The sequence below is a fragment of the Rhincodon typus genome, chromosome 25 (assembly GCF_021869965.1).
Source record: "Rhincodon typus isolate 14 chromosome 25, sRhiTyp1.1, whole genome shotgun sequence".
Lineage (NCBI taxonomy): Eukaryota > Metazoa > Chordata > Chondrichthyes > Orectolobiformes > Rhincodontidae > Rhincodon > Rhincodon typus.
In genome coordinates this window covers 12,174,089-12,192,232 of record NC_063356.1, presented here as the reverse complement: position 1 = coordinate 12,192,232, position 18,144 = coordinate 12,174,089, and the positions used below count along the sequence as shown (strand labels likewise).

Here is an 18,144-nt window from a genome sequence, read left to right as displayed (position 1 = left end):
TTCTTTGAAATTGTGCCACAAAAACACTCACATCCACCTGCAAGGGGTTCTATTTAAAACCAGAGAATGCAGGAAAAACTCAGCAGGTCTGACAACATCTGTGGGAAGACAACAGAGTTGATATTTCGAGTCTGGTGACTCTTTGTCAGCGTGAGTGGTCCTTAATGCCCCATTGTCATGATTTCAAACTTAGGGGATACTTATGTATTTTGCTTTTACCGGGTGACCTTTAAGACACAAGCTGAGGTCACAGCAGAAACCTAGAGGTTGCTGGAAGTATGTAACCAAATCCGATATTTTAACTGGATGGGCAGCAACTTTAGAAGATACTTAAAGATAACTGGGAGACCTAGCCCATCTCAAGAGTTTGATGAAACTGTCCATTCCAGTGAATGGCCTAACCAACGACATGTTAGATGGCATTGTAATGGAAATAACTATGCCAATGAATGTTTTCATTTCTTTTCATTCTCAGTGTGTTTCTGCTGGACAGTAAACTCCACTGGCCACCTAAAACAATTCACTAACTAGTCTCTTACATTGTGCAAATAAATTTTAATCTATATTTTTATATTAACTTGTTCTGACATGGTATGATACACCTTTAGAGGAGGGTCTAGAACTTGTGCCTTTTGACCTAGAGGTAGAATGACCCATATAAATGTAAAGGTGCACCCTTTCGTTAGAGAGAGATAACTGAGTGGGGAGACTAATCTGAGGGTCTCCCCACATCAGGCAACTGACAACGTTGAGCCTTCATGAGGCAAATGCAGCACTCTGTCCAGGGGTGGGGCACTGTCTATCCAGGAACCTCACAGCAGTTTCTTTCCAGAATGGATAGAAGGTGTCACAGTGTGTCCAGAGCATGCTCTATGCTGTAGGGGGTTCTGGTGCAGGGATGTGACTGGTGCATTTTGTGTAGGAGGTCTGGTCAAAGTCAATGTGGAGAGTTGGATCTGATAATGGTGTTGCTAGTTGGTCAGGATCAGGGAGCGTACAATCTTGGTGGATGGGTTGATCAGGGATTGTAATGGTGCAGCTGGTCTGAATGATGAGAGGTAAAGATCCAGGAGGGGCATAGGGACCTGGATTTTTACTGGTGAACGGACAAAGTGAGAATGTTGATAAAAGCATGCAGTGTTCCCAAGGCTAAAACAATGGAATAAAGGCCCGAGAGCATATCCAGCAGCAATGTGTGTTCTACGAGACTTGGATCTCCATAGGCGGCCACCATCTTTTCCATGAAGGTAGCTAAGAACTCGCTTGCTGCAGCCATGGCAATGACTTAATTTAACTGGATTCCTCAATGTTTCACTCTAGTCTACTGAGGGTGTCTGATGTCACTGCCTGATATTCCCCTCCCTGTCTCTGTTGTGTGCAGCATGGCATTCATGGTTGAAGCTCCATTTGATACTTTTGTGAAACAATCTAGCACCAGGAGGCATTTGGCTAACAAGAAACTGGCCTAGCAACAACTTTTTTTAAAGTAAGTTGCACTTTGTAAAGCGGAATCTGACAATGTACATGATAAGACAAAGAGTGGTGAACGCATGTTCCACAGTCTCAGTCTCATGGAAAGCACCAATGTTGTCACATCATCCAGCATGGAGTGACCTCACACTGATCACAGCCCACGGGCTTAGCCAAAACTCTAGAGCCAACACTCTTCTGATTTTGTGAAAGTAAAATCTCAGCTCTCTGTTTTGGAAAGAAAAATGAAACTTCATGAGGGAAACACTGAACATTTTTGTATTCACTCATGGGACTTGGGTGTGGGACTTATGCCTCTCATACGTTTATATCCTTCTTTCAGGTCGCTGTTCAGCCTCTGGTGCTGTAGCAAAAACAATCCATGTTTGTTCAACCTCTTCTTACAAATAAAAATTCCAGTCCAGGTAACATTCTGGTAAACCTCTTTTCTACCCTCTCCAAAGCTTCTACATCCTTCCTACAGTGTGGCGACCAGAAGAATGCACAATACTCCAAATGTGGGCTAACTAAAATCTTAGTTGATTTTGGTAGGAGTAATAGTAAAAAGGATTATTACTTGAATGGTAAAAAGTTGCAGCATGCTGCTATGCAGAGGGACCTGGGTGTCCTTGTGCATGAATCACAAAAGGTAGGTCTGCAGGTACAACAAGTAATTAGGAAGACAAATGGAATTTTGTCCTTCATTGCTAAAGGGATTGAAATAAAAAGCAGAGAGGTTATGTTGCAGCTGTACAAGGTGCTGGTGAGGCCACACTTGGAGTACTGTGTGCAGGTTTGGCCTCCTTACTTGAGAAAGGATGTATTGGCACTGGAGGGGGTGCAAAGGAGGTTCACTAGGTTGATTCCGGAGTTGAGGGGGTTGGCTTATGAGGAGAGACTGAGTAGATTGGGATTACATTCATTGGAATTCAGAAGATTGAGGGGGGATCTTATAGAAACATATAAAATTATGAAGGGAATAGATAAGATAGAAGTAGAGAGGATGTTTCCACTGGCAGGTGAAGCTAGGACAAGAGGGCATAGCCTCAAGATTAGAGGGAGCAGATTTAGGACTGAATTGAGAAGGAATTTCTTCACCCAGAGGGTTGTTAATCTATGGAATTCCTTGCCCAGTGAAGTAGTTGACGCTACTTCAGTAAACGTTTTTAAAAAAAAGGTAGATATTTTTTGAACAATAAAGGAATTAAGGGCTATGGTCAGAATGCGGGTAAGTGGATTTGAGTCCACGAAAAGATCAGCCATGATCTTATTGAATGGCGGAGCAGGCTCGAAGGGCCAGATGGCCTACTCCTGCTCCTAGTTCTTATGTTTATACAACTGCAACATGACTTGACAAGTTTTAATTTCAATGCCCTAACTGATGAAGTTGAGCATGTCATATGTCTTCATTACCACCTTATCCACTTGAGTTGCCACCTTCAGGGAGCTATGGACTTGCACCTCAAGAACCCTCTGTATATTATTGCTCGTATACTTTCCTCTTGTGTTTGCCTCTCAAAATACATTACCTCATGCTTGTCCAGATTAAATTCCATCTGCTATTTTCCACCCACATTTCCAGTTGATCTATATCCTGTTGTATCCTTTGATAACCTTCTTCATTGTACACAATCCACCAACTTTCATGTTGTTTGCAAGCTTACTAATCAGACTAGTTACATTTTCATCTAAATCATTTTTATATGATACAAACAACAAAGCTCCCAGCACTGATCCTTGCAGAACATCATTGGTCACAGAATTTCAGTCAGAAAAACGCCCCTCCACAACTACCCTCTGACTTCCAGGACCAAGCTAATTTTGTATCCAACTTGCCAACTCACCATGGAACCCATGCAACTTGTTCTTCTGGACCCACCATGGGTCCTAGTCAAATGCTTTACTAAAGCCCATGTAGACAACACCCACTACTCTACCCTCATCAATCATCTTCATTACATCCTCAAAAAAACTCTGTAAAATTTGTGAGACAAGACCTTCCCGGCTTAAAGCCATGCTGACTATCCCTAATTAGTCCATTATTCTCCAAAATGTAAATACTGTCTCTAAGAACCTTCCTCAATAATTTCCTTGTCACTGATGTAAGGCTCACTTGCTTATAATTTCCTGGATTATCCCTGTTAGCCCTCTTAAACAATGGAACAACATTGTCTATTCCCCAGTCTCTGGGACCTTGCCTGTGGCTATATGTCAACAGTCAATACGTTTCAAAAGGACATGAATGGCTGTGAAACATATTGTGATGTACTAAGAACATTGAAAGTACTATATAACTAACCTTTCATGTAAACTTCTATAATTTGATGATTGAAAATTATCTAGAAATAAGAAAAATAACTGTGTTAATATCATTATTGCTAGAATGAGATTTGTTTCCATTATTGTCTTAATTCACTGGTATCACAAACATTAAAGCATTAAAAAACTTTGCTAATAAGAAGGGTCGTGCCTCATGTTCATGCAGCTTATCAAATAGAGAGTCAATAAGGTGTATTTATTAATGATTATTATTTGAGGACTGACAAAGCATTCATTAGTTGAACCTCTGCACTTGGTAAATATGTTTTTGATCAAGCATTCTCAGTGGGCTGAATATCCTTGAAACTATTAATCACAGTTTAAAGTAATTAATTGTTTAGCTTTAAGATATTTTTAATCAAATTATTGTGACACATACCTGGGACAGGTAAGGTTGAAACTGGACCTACTGACCCACAGGTAGGAATATTACCACAACATCACAAGAGCCCAGATAATGAAACCACCTCTTTGTACATGTAATGACACATCTCCAGGGTGGGATCTACCTTCTGGCCCAGAGGTAGGAATATTACCACTGTGCCTGCGATTTCCAAAAACCTTGATTGGCTTAACTGAATTATTTAAATAAATTAATGTGGTGGACTTTGATTGAATTAGTGTAGGAAGGTGATCAAAATTTGCTGATGATGCTAAACTAAGGGGCCAGGTAAACCATAAGAGACAGGAGTCTTGAGAACCAAATATCTTAATGATCATTGTGGGTTAGAGATCACATCATTGACAAACAAGGGGTATGTCGATAAATGCGAAATATTACAATTTGAGAAAAAAAAGAGACAAGAGTTATAATCTTAATTGTGAATTCTCAGTGGAGTAGAGAAAGTGAAGGTTTTCAGATAGCCAGATTTTTAAAACCAAGCTCACAAGTGGAAATCAAAAGAATCAAAGAACTTTGGATGCTGGAAATCAGAAATAAAGATCAGAAAATCCTGGGAAAACTCAGCATGTCCAGCAGTATCACTATAGGGAAAGCAGAGTTAATGTTTCAGGTGATCCTTGCGCAGACCATTCTGAGTTTTCCCAGCAATTTCTGTTTTTGTTTCACAAGTTGAAATGCTGTAATGGGGGGAGATGTGGTTATGAGTGTTATAAATATGGAGATATTGAATGCAAAGTCAAGGAAATGACAATTTAGAATATTAGTTAGACAATAGTTGAAATAAAGTTTTGAGAATTTCATTATGGAGAAGTATTTGAAGACATTGCTAAGATATAATTTCAAACCAGTAAAATAACATCGGTGATGAAAAGATATTTTGCAGCATTTTGCAGGCTCCTGCCAGCAAGTTTGCAGGGCTGGATGTAGTGCATGGTTGGTTGCTCAGCTTTTTAAATCCCCTGACGACTTTCCCATCGCATACCGGCCCACCCCTGACCCAATTTTAAGGAGCATCCCATTCTGTATTCGCTCAGAGATCCCAGGACTAACTTGGTCTAGTCCTAGGACTCAGGCTGGTGGGCATACTTGTAGTTCGCGCAGCAGTCACTGCTCCTGGTGGCACTGCTGGGAATCTGCCGACCAATCGACCAATTGCTGAGTGAGCAGCAGAGGCTTGTACCTTTGGCCACTGGAGGCTCCCAGGTGTGTTACCAGGGAGGGGCTACCGTGATTGGTGTGGATGTTTTGTTCCCACTCTCTCATTCTCTGTGGTGGGGCTGGAAACTCCACCATCTGAAAATCCTGCAGATACAAATAACAAAGGAAAGGTAAAAAAATTCAACATTTTGAAATGGACTTGAGAAGTTGCATAACAAATGATTGCTTCCACGGGTTAGTGAGTAAGTAAGAATGGAAGATCACAAACTGAAAAAAAAGTGAACTGGAAAAAAAAAGGTGAATATATATGACATGAGGTAATTTTAGGTGACAGAAAATGTTATGACAGCTATTGCCGTGATGGATTAACTCACCTTCTTACTCCCCAAAGCCAGTCTAATTCTATAATGCATAGCACAGAGCTCAGACAAAATGTCCTGCTTTGTTTGTGTCAGCCTCACAAATGAGGACCCATATTCTGCTAACATTTATGTGGGTACTAGACATGACCAACTGGAATTAAAACAACAAGTGCTGGAAAAACTCAGCAAGCCTGGCAGCATCTGTTGAGAGAGAAACATTGCTAGAGATAGGACTGTAGGTTTCTCCTGCTGAATTCATCCAAGTTAATTCAAGACTGTTAATCCAGAGACCCAGATAATGTTCCGGGGACCCGGGTTTGAATCCCACCGTGGCAGATGGTGGAATTTGAATTCAATCAATATCTGAAATTAAGAGTCTAATGATGACTGTGAATCCACTGTTGACTGTTGGAAAAACCATCTGATTCACTGATGTCCTTTAGGGAAGGAAACTGCCATCCTTACCTGGTCTGGCCTACACGTGACTCCAGATCCACAACAATGTGGTCGACTCTTAACTGCCCTCTAGGCAATTAAGGATGGGAAATAAATACTGCCTAGCCAGTGATGCCCTCATCCCATGAATGAATAAAGAAAGTAAAGTGCCCATTCTTGACTTGAGCTTTTACCTTGAAAGCAGTGGCTGTTCAAAGCTGAGCCTCACATTGACCTTACCCAGTGAACATAACTATGACCTATGATAGAGACCTTGAATACAAATTAGGAGTGGAAATTTTCACTTTTTCTTTCTCCGTCACACAAGCAGGAATATGTTGGAATCATTATGATTGAAATCAGTTACTTTTTGAGTATAGACACAATTGTGTTGTAGGCCTAAGGAACAGCAATTTGCACAGTAAAAAGCTCCAAGAACAGAAATCAGATGAATAATGGAAAAAAAAATGCATCATATACTGTTTGAATATAAACTGGGTAAAACGAAAGTTTAAGTACTGCATTGCTACACAGAAAATACTAGGCATGTTTTTGTTTTTGAAACTTGCTGGTCAAAAGTATGTGCTGTTCACTTACTGGTCACATAATATAATGTTGATACTTTTGTGAGATAAGCTGGTGCTTCTGCATTGAAAAGTTGCCTAACAATAGCTTTTGCATTTTTATGTTGTAGATTGCTATAAGCCTGAGAAGGGGCTGTTGAACTCAAACCTACAGAAAGCCTGCCTGCAAAGACACAATTATTTTTTCTCTCCCTCTAGGAGTAAAAGCAAAAAAAAAATTCAGAGATTCTGAAAGGAAGAACTTTTAAGTCGAGCAAAGAGCTAGGTCCAACTGACCAGCTACTGATATGAGGACCTTCTATCACTCAGTCATTATCAACATGGTATCATTGCCAAAAATCTATGAGAAAGTCACCTCTTTCCTTGTGGTTTGAACTCTTGACCAACAGAACTCATTGTTTTTTGCCTAAGTTTTTCACCCATGATATTTCTGCAGAGGTGTCTGTCTCCTCTGTCCTATGTATGAATGAGTGTGTTTGTGTTTGGTTTTAAAGGGGATATAGTTTATGTTTGCATATTAGTGGTTAAAATCAATTTTATCATTTGCTAACGGATGAGTTTGTTTATAGTAAATACTATATTTGCTTTTGATGAAACTTCATGTGAGTTTCTTTTATCCTACCTAGCAGTTGAAGTTGGGGAAGTTATCCGTCATGGTGATTCAAGATATTTTCTAATCAACCTGTTCAGAGGTGTTATTATACACCACTGGTGCGGGTGGAACTTGAACCTGGGCCTCCTGGTTCAGAGATAGGAAATCTACCACAAAGGTCCATCATGGTGATTCAACATATTTTCCGATCATCCTGTTCAGTGATGTTATTACACACCTCTGGAGCAGGTAGGACTTGAACTCAGGCCTCTTGACTCAGGAATAGGGTTACAGTCACCAAATCATAACAGCCCTCATCATGATTCAATTGGTCAATTATACATTAATTACAACTTATGAAATAGTGGGGCTTAATTACTGTGTACTCCTATCATGGCTGTGGCAATAACCACTTCATTTATTTTAGTAGTTTTGATTGTGCGATAACTCCACAGAGACCACTATCCTCATACCAAGTCACCCTTCATTTACACATGAATAATCCTTGACTTTAATGCTGCCTCACATGGAGTCAAGCACCAGAATGGCAGTATCTCTGCCATTCCACCCTGCCCAACCCCACGCCACCCCACCCTCCCCACCCTCCCCAATCCCACCCCACCCCACCCTCCCCAACCCCACCCCACCCCATCCCATCCTGCTCCACCCCACTCCACTCCACCCCAAACTGTCCCATCTGCCCTTGTGGGCTCAATTAAGTTCTGTTCAATATCTCACTTATGTTTGTAGACTTCCCCTCTTGCATCATGTGATTTAAAAATGAGTGAGAGGGAGATTTATATTTCCTGAGGGGTGTAGTGAATAACGTCAAGTCTCGCTGGGGTAGTGTGCTGCAAATCAAGCCCTGCTATTCTCAAAGTCATCACAAAAGTTAAAGATTTTATCAAGATCCAAAAATTCCGCAGTTTACCTTTCTGATAGAACCAGGTTAACAGAAGACAAGGACCAACTTTCGATACAAGAACTTCTATTTATTATGAACAAATAGAGTCTAGCTGCAGGTAAATAACTATGAACTGTCGACATGTAACCCTTCTATTCCCCTTATAAAATTCTGTCTATACTCAGAGAAGCAATATCTGGGAAAGCAGTTCAATGGCCCCAGATAACATTGTTTGCTGAGATGATTCTTTTTCTTGCCACACTTGTTGTTCTTTAATCTCACATCTCCAGGTTCTTTTCTCTTTGTTATGGGTGACACAGATGGTTGGTACATTAGCTGCAAAGTGCCTTAGTTACTGGTCACAGCCATACCTTACAGCCACTGGTGATGGAAAATAAACTGGCTTTCTTCAGGCTTTCTGTATTATATTGGAAAGAAAGACATACTATCTGTCTCTTGCAGCTGTAAAAAAGGCTTCTGCTGGTATCGTTCACACCCACAAGCTGTTTAGCTGGCTAGGGGCCACTCACTTGGTTGTTGTCGGCAACTGGTCACAACCTCACAAACCAATCAGCTACTTGTTGCTGGCTGATTCTCACTCTGTTACACCCTCGCTGCTGCCAGGCCATCTACCACAAGCTTCACCTACTTGAGCAAAGCAGCAGTGTCAACACAGCTTACAAGGAGTTTCATTAACTTGCTTTTTAAAAAAGTGTAACAACCCCGTCCACAATCCTTGGCTTTTAAAACATCCTTTTCCCATTTTAGTCCACAATCAAAAATGCAGAAAAATTATAAGATGCAGTATTTACAACAATAAGAGTAATAAACCATGTTACTCTGATATATTTCTGGTATATATATTGTGGTCTTCTTGCTATTTCTGACAGTTGTCATACTATGGAGTAATCAGCATTGGGAATCCACCACAGAGCTTCACGGTTGTCTTTGACACTGGCTCATCCAATCTCTGGTACCATCAATTTATTGTTCCCAACAACCATGTGGTGAGTAAATGTTACCCTGTTGTTAAATATGCTTCTCTCCTTGATTTTCCTGATTGTTACAGGCAGCTGTTCAACTCATATTGGAAAGAGTAATATTTCTGAACTAATACACATCCATATAATCCATATAAAACTGGTTGAAACCCTAAAGTGTCATTTGGCTGTTTCTGAGTTTGTGAGAAATTTACAGAGCATGGTGATTCTAACTGTTATTCTTTGTCTCTGTCTGGAGATGGAAGAATTGTAGGATGGATTACAATTGCAAATTTAACAGCAGTGTCAAACAATTTCTATTTTTTACTGATATTAAACTTTTAGTACAAATCTGCAGCTTGTGTCTAACCTGATTCTGGAGTGAATTACCCTGAAGGTGGGAGCGTCAAATCATTTTGATTAACATGACATGAGTATATATCCAATGTAGTTAAAATGTAGTTTTTAAGTCTAGAATATTCTAATTAGAATGTGTAAAAAGCAGAGATTTAATCCTGCCTAGACTCTAAATATTTCCATTTTTAACTGGTGGGAAATAATTCTCTACAGTTAAATGTTACAACATGCACAGCCTTTACTCCTGTGTAGGATGCTTACAGGCAAAGGTAGTGGAGATTACAGACTTTGAAACAGCGAAAGTGAATGAAATCCACAAAACAACGATGCTATTAATGCTTAATAATAATGCATACATACTTATGCACACACCTGTCCACCCCTCCTTGGGTACAAAAATTAACTTTCAGATCTTAACAATGAAGAGGTTTGGCCACAAGTACGTGATCCAAGGCAGGGCTTAATGTTCAAACCTTCAAAATATTTTAATATAATGGATGCTGCTTTGCAGTGACACATCACAGATTCAACCCAAGCAAGTCCTCAACATATTATTCCAAAAACCAGGATGTATCCATTCAGTATGGTACAGGCAGTATGACTGGAATACTGGGATATGACACAGTCAGACTAAGTTGTAACCATTACCAGATCATTCAAACTACATAATGGTGATAATTGCTTTCCAAAGTTATAGTTTCAAGTCAAAGATAGGAGGACCTTATGAGTCATACATATTGTGTACACTTTCATGTACTCATCTGTAGTCGGGCATTAAAGCAGATGTGAGAATGGCGATTGGGAACATTACCTCTGTCCTGCTTCCACCCCACTGATATGCATCGCCACATGGATGGCCTTGACATTATGCCACCAATTAAGGCCCTTGAGTGGGTAATTAATGCAGTAGAAGGGAGCACAATATCAAGCCCTGTTGGAATTATTTAGTGGTTCTGGAGCAGCGGGAGATGTGTGATTGGTGCTGGCTGAGGGACTGGGCATCAGGAGAGGTTGGGGGTCCACTAATAACCAGCCCTCTGCCCTTGCTCCCAAACTACTGTGACCTCCACCACATTCCCCACCATCCCACCCACCACCACTTGCCTGTGGCCTGGGATCCAGCAACAATCCTGGTCATTGGCAGGTGTTGTACTGGCTGGCAGCAGGCTCCACCTCCCCACTGGCACTGATCTTCAATAGAAGTGCTAGAATCTGATCAACTAGCAGCTATTAGGAGGTAGCCCTTTTTGACCCTTGATCCTGGGCAAGGATAGCCCAGCTATATATTTGAGTGGAACATAATACAGTGGGGTATTCCTGAAAGGGGATGGAAGGGGCTTTTTGGCAAGGAACATTCACTTCTATTAAATATCCACAACAAGTCAGACTGTTGGAAGAGATGAGTAATGAAAATGTAGCAGAGGGTCTCTTGAATTTTAAGTTAATGCTATAAAATAACACTAATAACTCATTGACTTGTGACTCGATCTGATTTTTCTAGGTCTCAAACATTGCTATCCGCAGTCAAGAATTTGGGTTAAGTATGACTGAACCTGGCAGTTTCTCTACCTATGCTAAATTTGATGGAATTTTGGGTTTGGGCTACCCAGCTCTTGCAGCATCAGGAGCTACAACCGTATTTGCGAACATGATCTCTCAGCAACTAGTGGATGAGCCTCTCTTTTCTGTCTACCTGACCAGGTAAACATCTGTTATGCATTTGTTTTTGCACCTTATTTCTCCCAGTTCATGTTTCTGCTTTCACCTAAAAAAAATGTCAGCTTGCTTCAATTGGTGCTAATCTTGCCTGTGCCACAAAATGATGGGTTCAAGCCTAAAGCAGAACTTGAGTGCAGGATACAAGCTGTTTATTTTTGTAATTCATGGGTTGTGGACATGACTGGCTTGGCCAGTGTTTCGACCGAAATTGTGAAGTTGGTGTTGAGCTGCCTTTTTAAACCACGGATGGCCATGTGGAGTAGGTGCTGTTAGGAGTGGGTTCCAGGATATTAATGAGTGACAGTGAAGGAATAGTGATATATTTCCATGTCAGGATGGTGCATGGTTTGGAGGAAACTTGCAGGTGATGGTATTCCGTGGTGGCCGAATCTTGGAGAAGAGAATTGGCATGGCAGATTCTAGGAGTGGTGCGGGTGTTGGGTGATGACTTTCCAGTGCTGTGGGCATGGGATTGAACCCAGGTCCGTGGCTCTGTGAGGCAGCAGTGCTAACCACAGAGTCACCATGCCACCCATGATGCAAGCTGCCCAATTCAGAATTGAAGACAATAGAATCTAACAGAGCCCTGATTGTATCCCACGTAATTCATTTAAAGTGCAGAATTAATTGATGTGAACAGATAGCTTCTTATTGGATGTTTTGAGTTTCCTGGAGTATTTCTAGCAATGTTGCAATCAATGATTTTTTGTAGATGATTTGGAGGCGTAAAGATTTAGTTACAATATTGAATAGGCAGTCAAATGTTAAGCCTCAAAAGCAGATTTATGACAGTGTTAACGGTATTGTTTCTTTTCTTCTGACCTTTCCTTATATCCTTTGTTCTCTTACAGAGAGGGTGGTGAGTCTGGAAGTGAAGTTGTATTTGGCGGAGTGGATTCAAGTCACTACACTGGTCAAATTAACTGGGTTCCCATCATGTATGATGCCTACTGGCAAATCCTCATCGACAAGTAAGTGATTCCCATCATTTTTTTCATTCATAGGATGAGGGCATCACTGACCAGGCAACATTTATTACCCATCCCTAGTTGCCCAGAGGGCAGTTCAGAGTCAACCACATTGCTGTGGGTCTGGAGTCACATGTAGGCCAGACCAGGTAAGGATGGCAATTTCCTTCCCTAAAGGACATTAGTGAACCAGATGGGTTTTTCCAATTATCGGCGTTTATGGTCATCATTAGATTCATCATTAGATCAGGAATACTTCTGAAAGTGACTTTCAATAAATCAACCTGGAAAAAGATCAGTTCATTTTGAGACAAAATCCAAATGAAACAGCTTTTTATTAAAATTGGAGCAAAGAAACATTTGTGTCATTTTTATTATAGCAGAAATCTTATTTGCAGCCTTTCCATTTTTCAGTCACTATTTACCTTCAATGAATATTGGAAAATATATTTTATTTGATGTTTAACTCCTGTTCACACAAGGACACAAGCAGCTTAGAACTCAATACACTGGGGCTGTTCTGTTGACTCATTGATTTGATTGGGAGAACTTACCCAATTTCACATCCAAAACCATGCCTCTACATTGTGGAACTGTTGGTGTCATTACAAATCACTTTCAACTATATGATTGCTCTGTCCATGAATAATTGCCCCATCAGCCTATCCCCAAGTTGGGGCTGGAGAACCAATTCCTGGCATCTTTAGATCCACTGCTGTTCATGCCAGTGGGATGTGAAACTTGATACTTCCTACTTCTCTACTGAATATTAAACAACGGTTTAATAAAATAAGTTGAAACATTTGAATTCAAAGAAAAGAAGAAATAAATACTTAGGCTATTTTGTCTGATCTCATTGACATTTCCTGGATGCATTATTTCTCAGGTAACCTAAAAATTCAACTTTGTAAGACTTATTCAAATTGTGTAGCTATTTTAGATCTTTGACTAACTCTTGATTCATTCCTCTCCCTCAGGGTGACAATCAATGGTGAGGTTGTGGCCTGCAGTGGAGGTTGTCCTGCCATTGTTGATACTGGCACTTCTCTACTTGTTGGTCCCAGCAATCCCATCTACACCATTCAGCAGTACATTGGGGCAACTCCAACTTACTATGGCCAGGTAAACACTATAGAATGCATTGTAGGAGTGTCTGCGTGTGCCTTAGTTATTTATTCACAATGAAGCCTCCAGTGGATCATTTTACCTATTGTAAAGTGATAATAGATAAACCATAGATCTTGGCATACAAGTCAGCCTTTAGGGCCTTAAAAATTCATCCTAAAAATAGTGGTTGACTTAAATGCTGAGTATAAAGATGTGCTCTAGTGTGGCTGTAGGTAGATATTATTAAACATGTCATTAGTTTCCAATTGTAAAGAGTAGGTGTGTCTCAAACTCCTGTGCATCTTTGCAGCACAACCCACATTGGCTGCTTGAGTCTTTGCTCTGGCTTATAATGTACAGATAAGTAAAACATGTATTTTTGGGGTGAAATAATTATGATGGACAATAAATGTAAGTATAGTATGTTGTGGCTGAACAGGGGGACAAATTACATTCTGAATATGTCAACAAGCATGATTTTGGAGGTTAAAAAATGCATCATCTTATGCAATGAATCAACTTATATGCCATGATTTATGGTATTCGTTTCAACATTACAAATTCTTATATATGCCCTCAGCCTCAATTTTTCAGCAGCTGCGCATGTTAAAGTAAATTCCATATATATGAGGCACTACAAACATAAATCAAAACTACTACTCTGAATCTACACTCATCCCACTTTCTAGTACTCGACCAATAGCCTTGAATGTTATGACATTTTGAATGCTTATCCAAGCACTTTTTAAAGGTTGTGAAGTTTCTGGCCTCAGTTACTCTCCCAGGCAGTGCATTCCAGATTCCCATCACCCTCTGGGCACCACACCTTATGAAGGACGTATTGGCCTTGGAAGGAGTGTATCGATGGTTTACAAGAATGACATTTGAACTTCAGGAGTTAAGTTATGAGGAGAGAATATACAAATTAGTTCTGTTTTCTCTAGAATTTGGAACATTAAGGGATGATCTGATCAAAGTCTTCAAGATATTAACAGAAAAAGACAGAGTAGATAAATTATTTCCACTGGTTGGGGATTCTCGAACTAGAGGCACAGTCTGAGAAGTAGTATTAGAATGTTCTGGAGAGATATGAGAAAGCAATTCTGCACACAAAGACCATAAGATATAGGAGCATAATTAGGCCATTCGGCCCATCAAGTCTGCTCCGCCATTTGAACATGGCTGATACGTTTCTCAACCCCATTCTCCTGCCTTTCTCCCCATAACCATTGATCCTCTTACTAATCAGGAATCTGTCTGTCTCTGTCTTAAATACACTCAATGACTTGGCCACCAGCCGTCTGCGGCCATAAGATTAACCACTCTCAGGCTGAAGAAATGGCAGCAGGTGTTTGGAAATCTCTTTCATAAATGGCAGTGGATGCCGAATCAGTTGTTAATTTTAAATCTGAGATAAATAAATGTTTGTTAAGCAAAGTTATTAAGAGATATGGGCCAAAGGCATGCATATAGAATTAGGTCACAAATCAGCCTTGATATCATTTAATGGTGGAATAGGCTTGAGGGATTGAATGGCTAACTCCTGTTCTTATATTGCTCTGATCTTAAAAAAAAATCCTCAAATCCCCTCTAAACCTCCTGACTTTCAACTAAAAGTTATGGCCCTTGTTATTGACCCATCAACTAGAGGGGACAGCTGTTTCAAATTCATCTGGTCCATATCCCTCATAATACACACCTCAATCAGGTCCCCTCTCTGCCTTCTCTGCTCTGAAGAAGACAATCCAAGTTTATCCAACCTCTTTTCATAGTTAAACTGCTCCAACCAGGCAACATTCTGGCAAATCTCCATAGTACTCCTTCCAGCAAAATCACATCCTTCCAATGATGTGGTGACTAGAACTGCACACAATACTCCAGTTGTGACCTAACTAAGGTCCTGTATAGTTCCAACATAACCCCTCTGCTATTATAATCTATGCCACAACTGATAAAGGCGAGTGTCCCGTATACCTTCTTAACTACTTATTAACCTACCCTGCCACCTTTAGGGATCTGTGCATCAATATCCCCAAGATCCCTCTGTTTATCTGTGTTTCTGAGTGATCTGTCATTCATTGGGTAATCCCTTGCCTTGTTACATCTTCCAAAATGCAACACCTCACTCTGAAATTTAGATCAACATTTAGAAATAATTTAGTGGGCAGCACAGTGGCACAGTAGTTGGCACTGTTGCCTCACAGTGACAGAGACCCAGGTTTGATCCCAGCCTTGGGTGACTGTCTGTGTGGAGTTTGCACATCCTCCCTGTGTCTGCTTGGGTTTCCTCTGGGTGCACCAGTTTCCTCCCATGGTCCAAAGATGTGCAGGTTAGGTGGATTGGCCCTGCCAAAATGTCCCATTGTATCCAGGGATGTGCAGGTTGGTGGGTTAGCCATGGTAGATGCAGTGTGATAGGGGAAAAGTTGGAGGTGGATGGGTGTGGGATGCTCTTTGGAAGGCCAATGTAGACTTAATGAGCCAAATGGCCTCTCTCTGCACTGTAGGGGTTCTATGATTATAGTGTGATGTTACTAAACAAGATGAAGTTGTACCAAGCACAAATGAAGATGGTTATGACTGTTGGAGGCCAATTATCTCAGCTCCTCTGTGGCTATCCGTGGCAAGATTTTGGCTTCGTGCTTGGCTGATAAGTGGTAAGCAAAATGCACACCACATATGTACGAGGCAATGACCATCTCCAGCAAGGGAAAGTCTAACCATCTATCCTTGATGCTAAAGTATCATTACTATAAGTTAATCTCCCATCATCAACAGTCTGGACTCCAGCAATGCTGCCATAGCTTGAACAAATATATAAAAAGGCCTTGAATATAGCCTGTCCCACAGGCAATGAGTCTCTTTTCAGCCTGCCTATGTATTCCAATTTCATCTCACATTAATTTCAGTAATGGTTAATTAGTTGCACTGTAACTGAGTTATCCTAAATCCTTACACTGGCAAAATGACTGAATACTGTCTCTATTTCCTTACAGTACACCATAAACTGTAACAATCTGAACAACATGCCCAATGTGGTTTTCACAATCAATGGAGTTGATTATCCTCTTTCCCCACAGGCCTACGCTTTGCAGGTATGTTATTGCACAACAATTAATTGCGAGACTACCTGTAAAGTTTCAAAAGATGAAACGTAATGTATTTTTAGGGATTAATCTACAATTGCTAAAGGTGATGAAGATATGACCCAGTGTTAACTGTTCCTGTTTTCCTTCCAGCAAAATTTTAACAACCAACGAAGCTGCTCCAGCGGATTTGGCGTTACTGGTGGAAGCCTCTGGGTTCTGGGAGATGTTTTCATTACAGAATGTTATTCCATTTTTGACATGGGGAACAACCGTGTGGGCTTGGCTAAGGCTGTTTAATTTTTTTACATTTACATTGTCAATGAAACCAGATTCTAATTTGTAATTTTGAGTTGATGTTAATCCATTACATGATTCCTCAGTGCAACAGCTGTCATCGAGCTGCAATTGTTTTTAGGCTGCAGGCATCACTGCAAAGCCAGCATTCATTGTCCATCTATAATTGCCCTTGGGAAGCATTAAGAGCCAACTATTTTGCTGTAGATCTGGAGTCACATGTAGGTCAGATCAAGTAAGGATGCTAAATTCCATTCCCTGAACGCCATTAGTGAACCAGACACATTTTTATAATCAACAATAATTGTTTAATGGTGACCATTACAGACAGTAGTTTTCAATTCCAGGTTTTAAGGAAGAAACATCTGCTACTCTTGTGGGCCTGAGCACATGTCTCTACAATGTTAATCTGGGCCTCAGGATTGCTTGTCCAGTGATATCACCAATAAATAGATGAACCTTTATAAACCAAGATATACTATTGGCTACTTTGCTGCAGTTAATGCTCAACGCTCTGCACTGAATTATAAACAAAAATAATGAAAATGGAAATAACAGATAAATAAATCACTACTTAGTCTAAACATACTCACTGTTTGATTGTGTTACACTTTTATTCTTTCTTGGTTCTGACACTCAGCTGTGAGGTATTCTCAGAGCAGTGATTCACTCCAGAGACTAGCATGTTTCTGCTGAAGGTGGATACCCTCTGCAGTGAGGCCTGACTAGCTGTGAATATGTTACCAACATCACTCAGTGGCTTTTTCTTATTCTCTGGAATCTCTTCATTGTAATAGTTCCTAAAAAAAATAATAAAGTAGAATTATGAAATACATACTCCAACTTCTTCCATCTCTTGTCCCTTTCATGCGGAGGGAGCCTCAATTGATTTCATACTTGCAATGATGTAAGCTCCCAGTAACTCAATCCGAAATTTGCAAATTTGCAAGGAATTTGCAGATGACATGAGAAATGATTGCAAAATGGATGCTCTTTCTGAAATTTGGACCGAGGGCTGATGAAGTCCAGATCTGGCTACAGTTGCAAAATCCAAACAATTCCTGAAGCTCCCATTAATTCAATACAATGGATCCCATTTCCAGAATAGATTGTACTTTAGTGGACATGTCCTTGAATCTTCCAAAATAGTCTGAGAGATAATATGCAATTAAATTTATTACATTACGTCATATTTGTAATATATAGTTGGCCAGCATCTGAAAGATAATTTAATGTTCCTTCCACTTTTCAAAATATTCACTCGAGATGTGTATTGTATAATATCATCCAAACCAATGATTCAAAGATGCTGAGATAACAAGGTGTAGAGCTGGATGAACACAGCAGGCCAAGCAGCATCAGAGGAGCAGGAAGGCTGACGTTTCGGGCCTAGACTCTTCTTG

At 40.4% G+C, this 18,144-nt stretch overlaps 1 pseudogene; it reads left to right on the top strand.

Annotated features, from left to right (window-relative positions):
• The first annotated feature begins 7,051 nt into the window (after positions 1-7,051).
• On the top strand, positions 7,052-16,744 carry LOC109919763 (annotated as a pseudogene).
• The last annotated feature ends 1,400 nt before the right edge of the window (positions 16,745-18,144 follow it).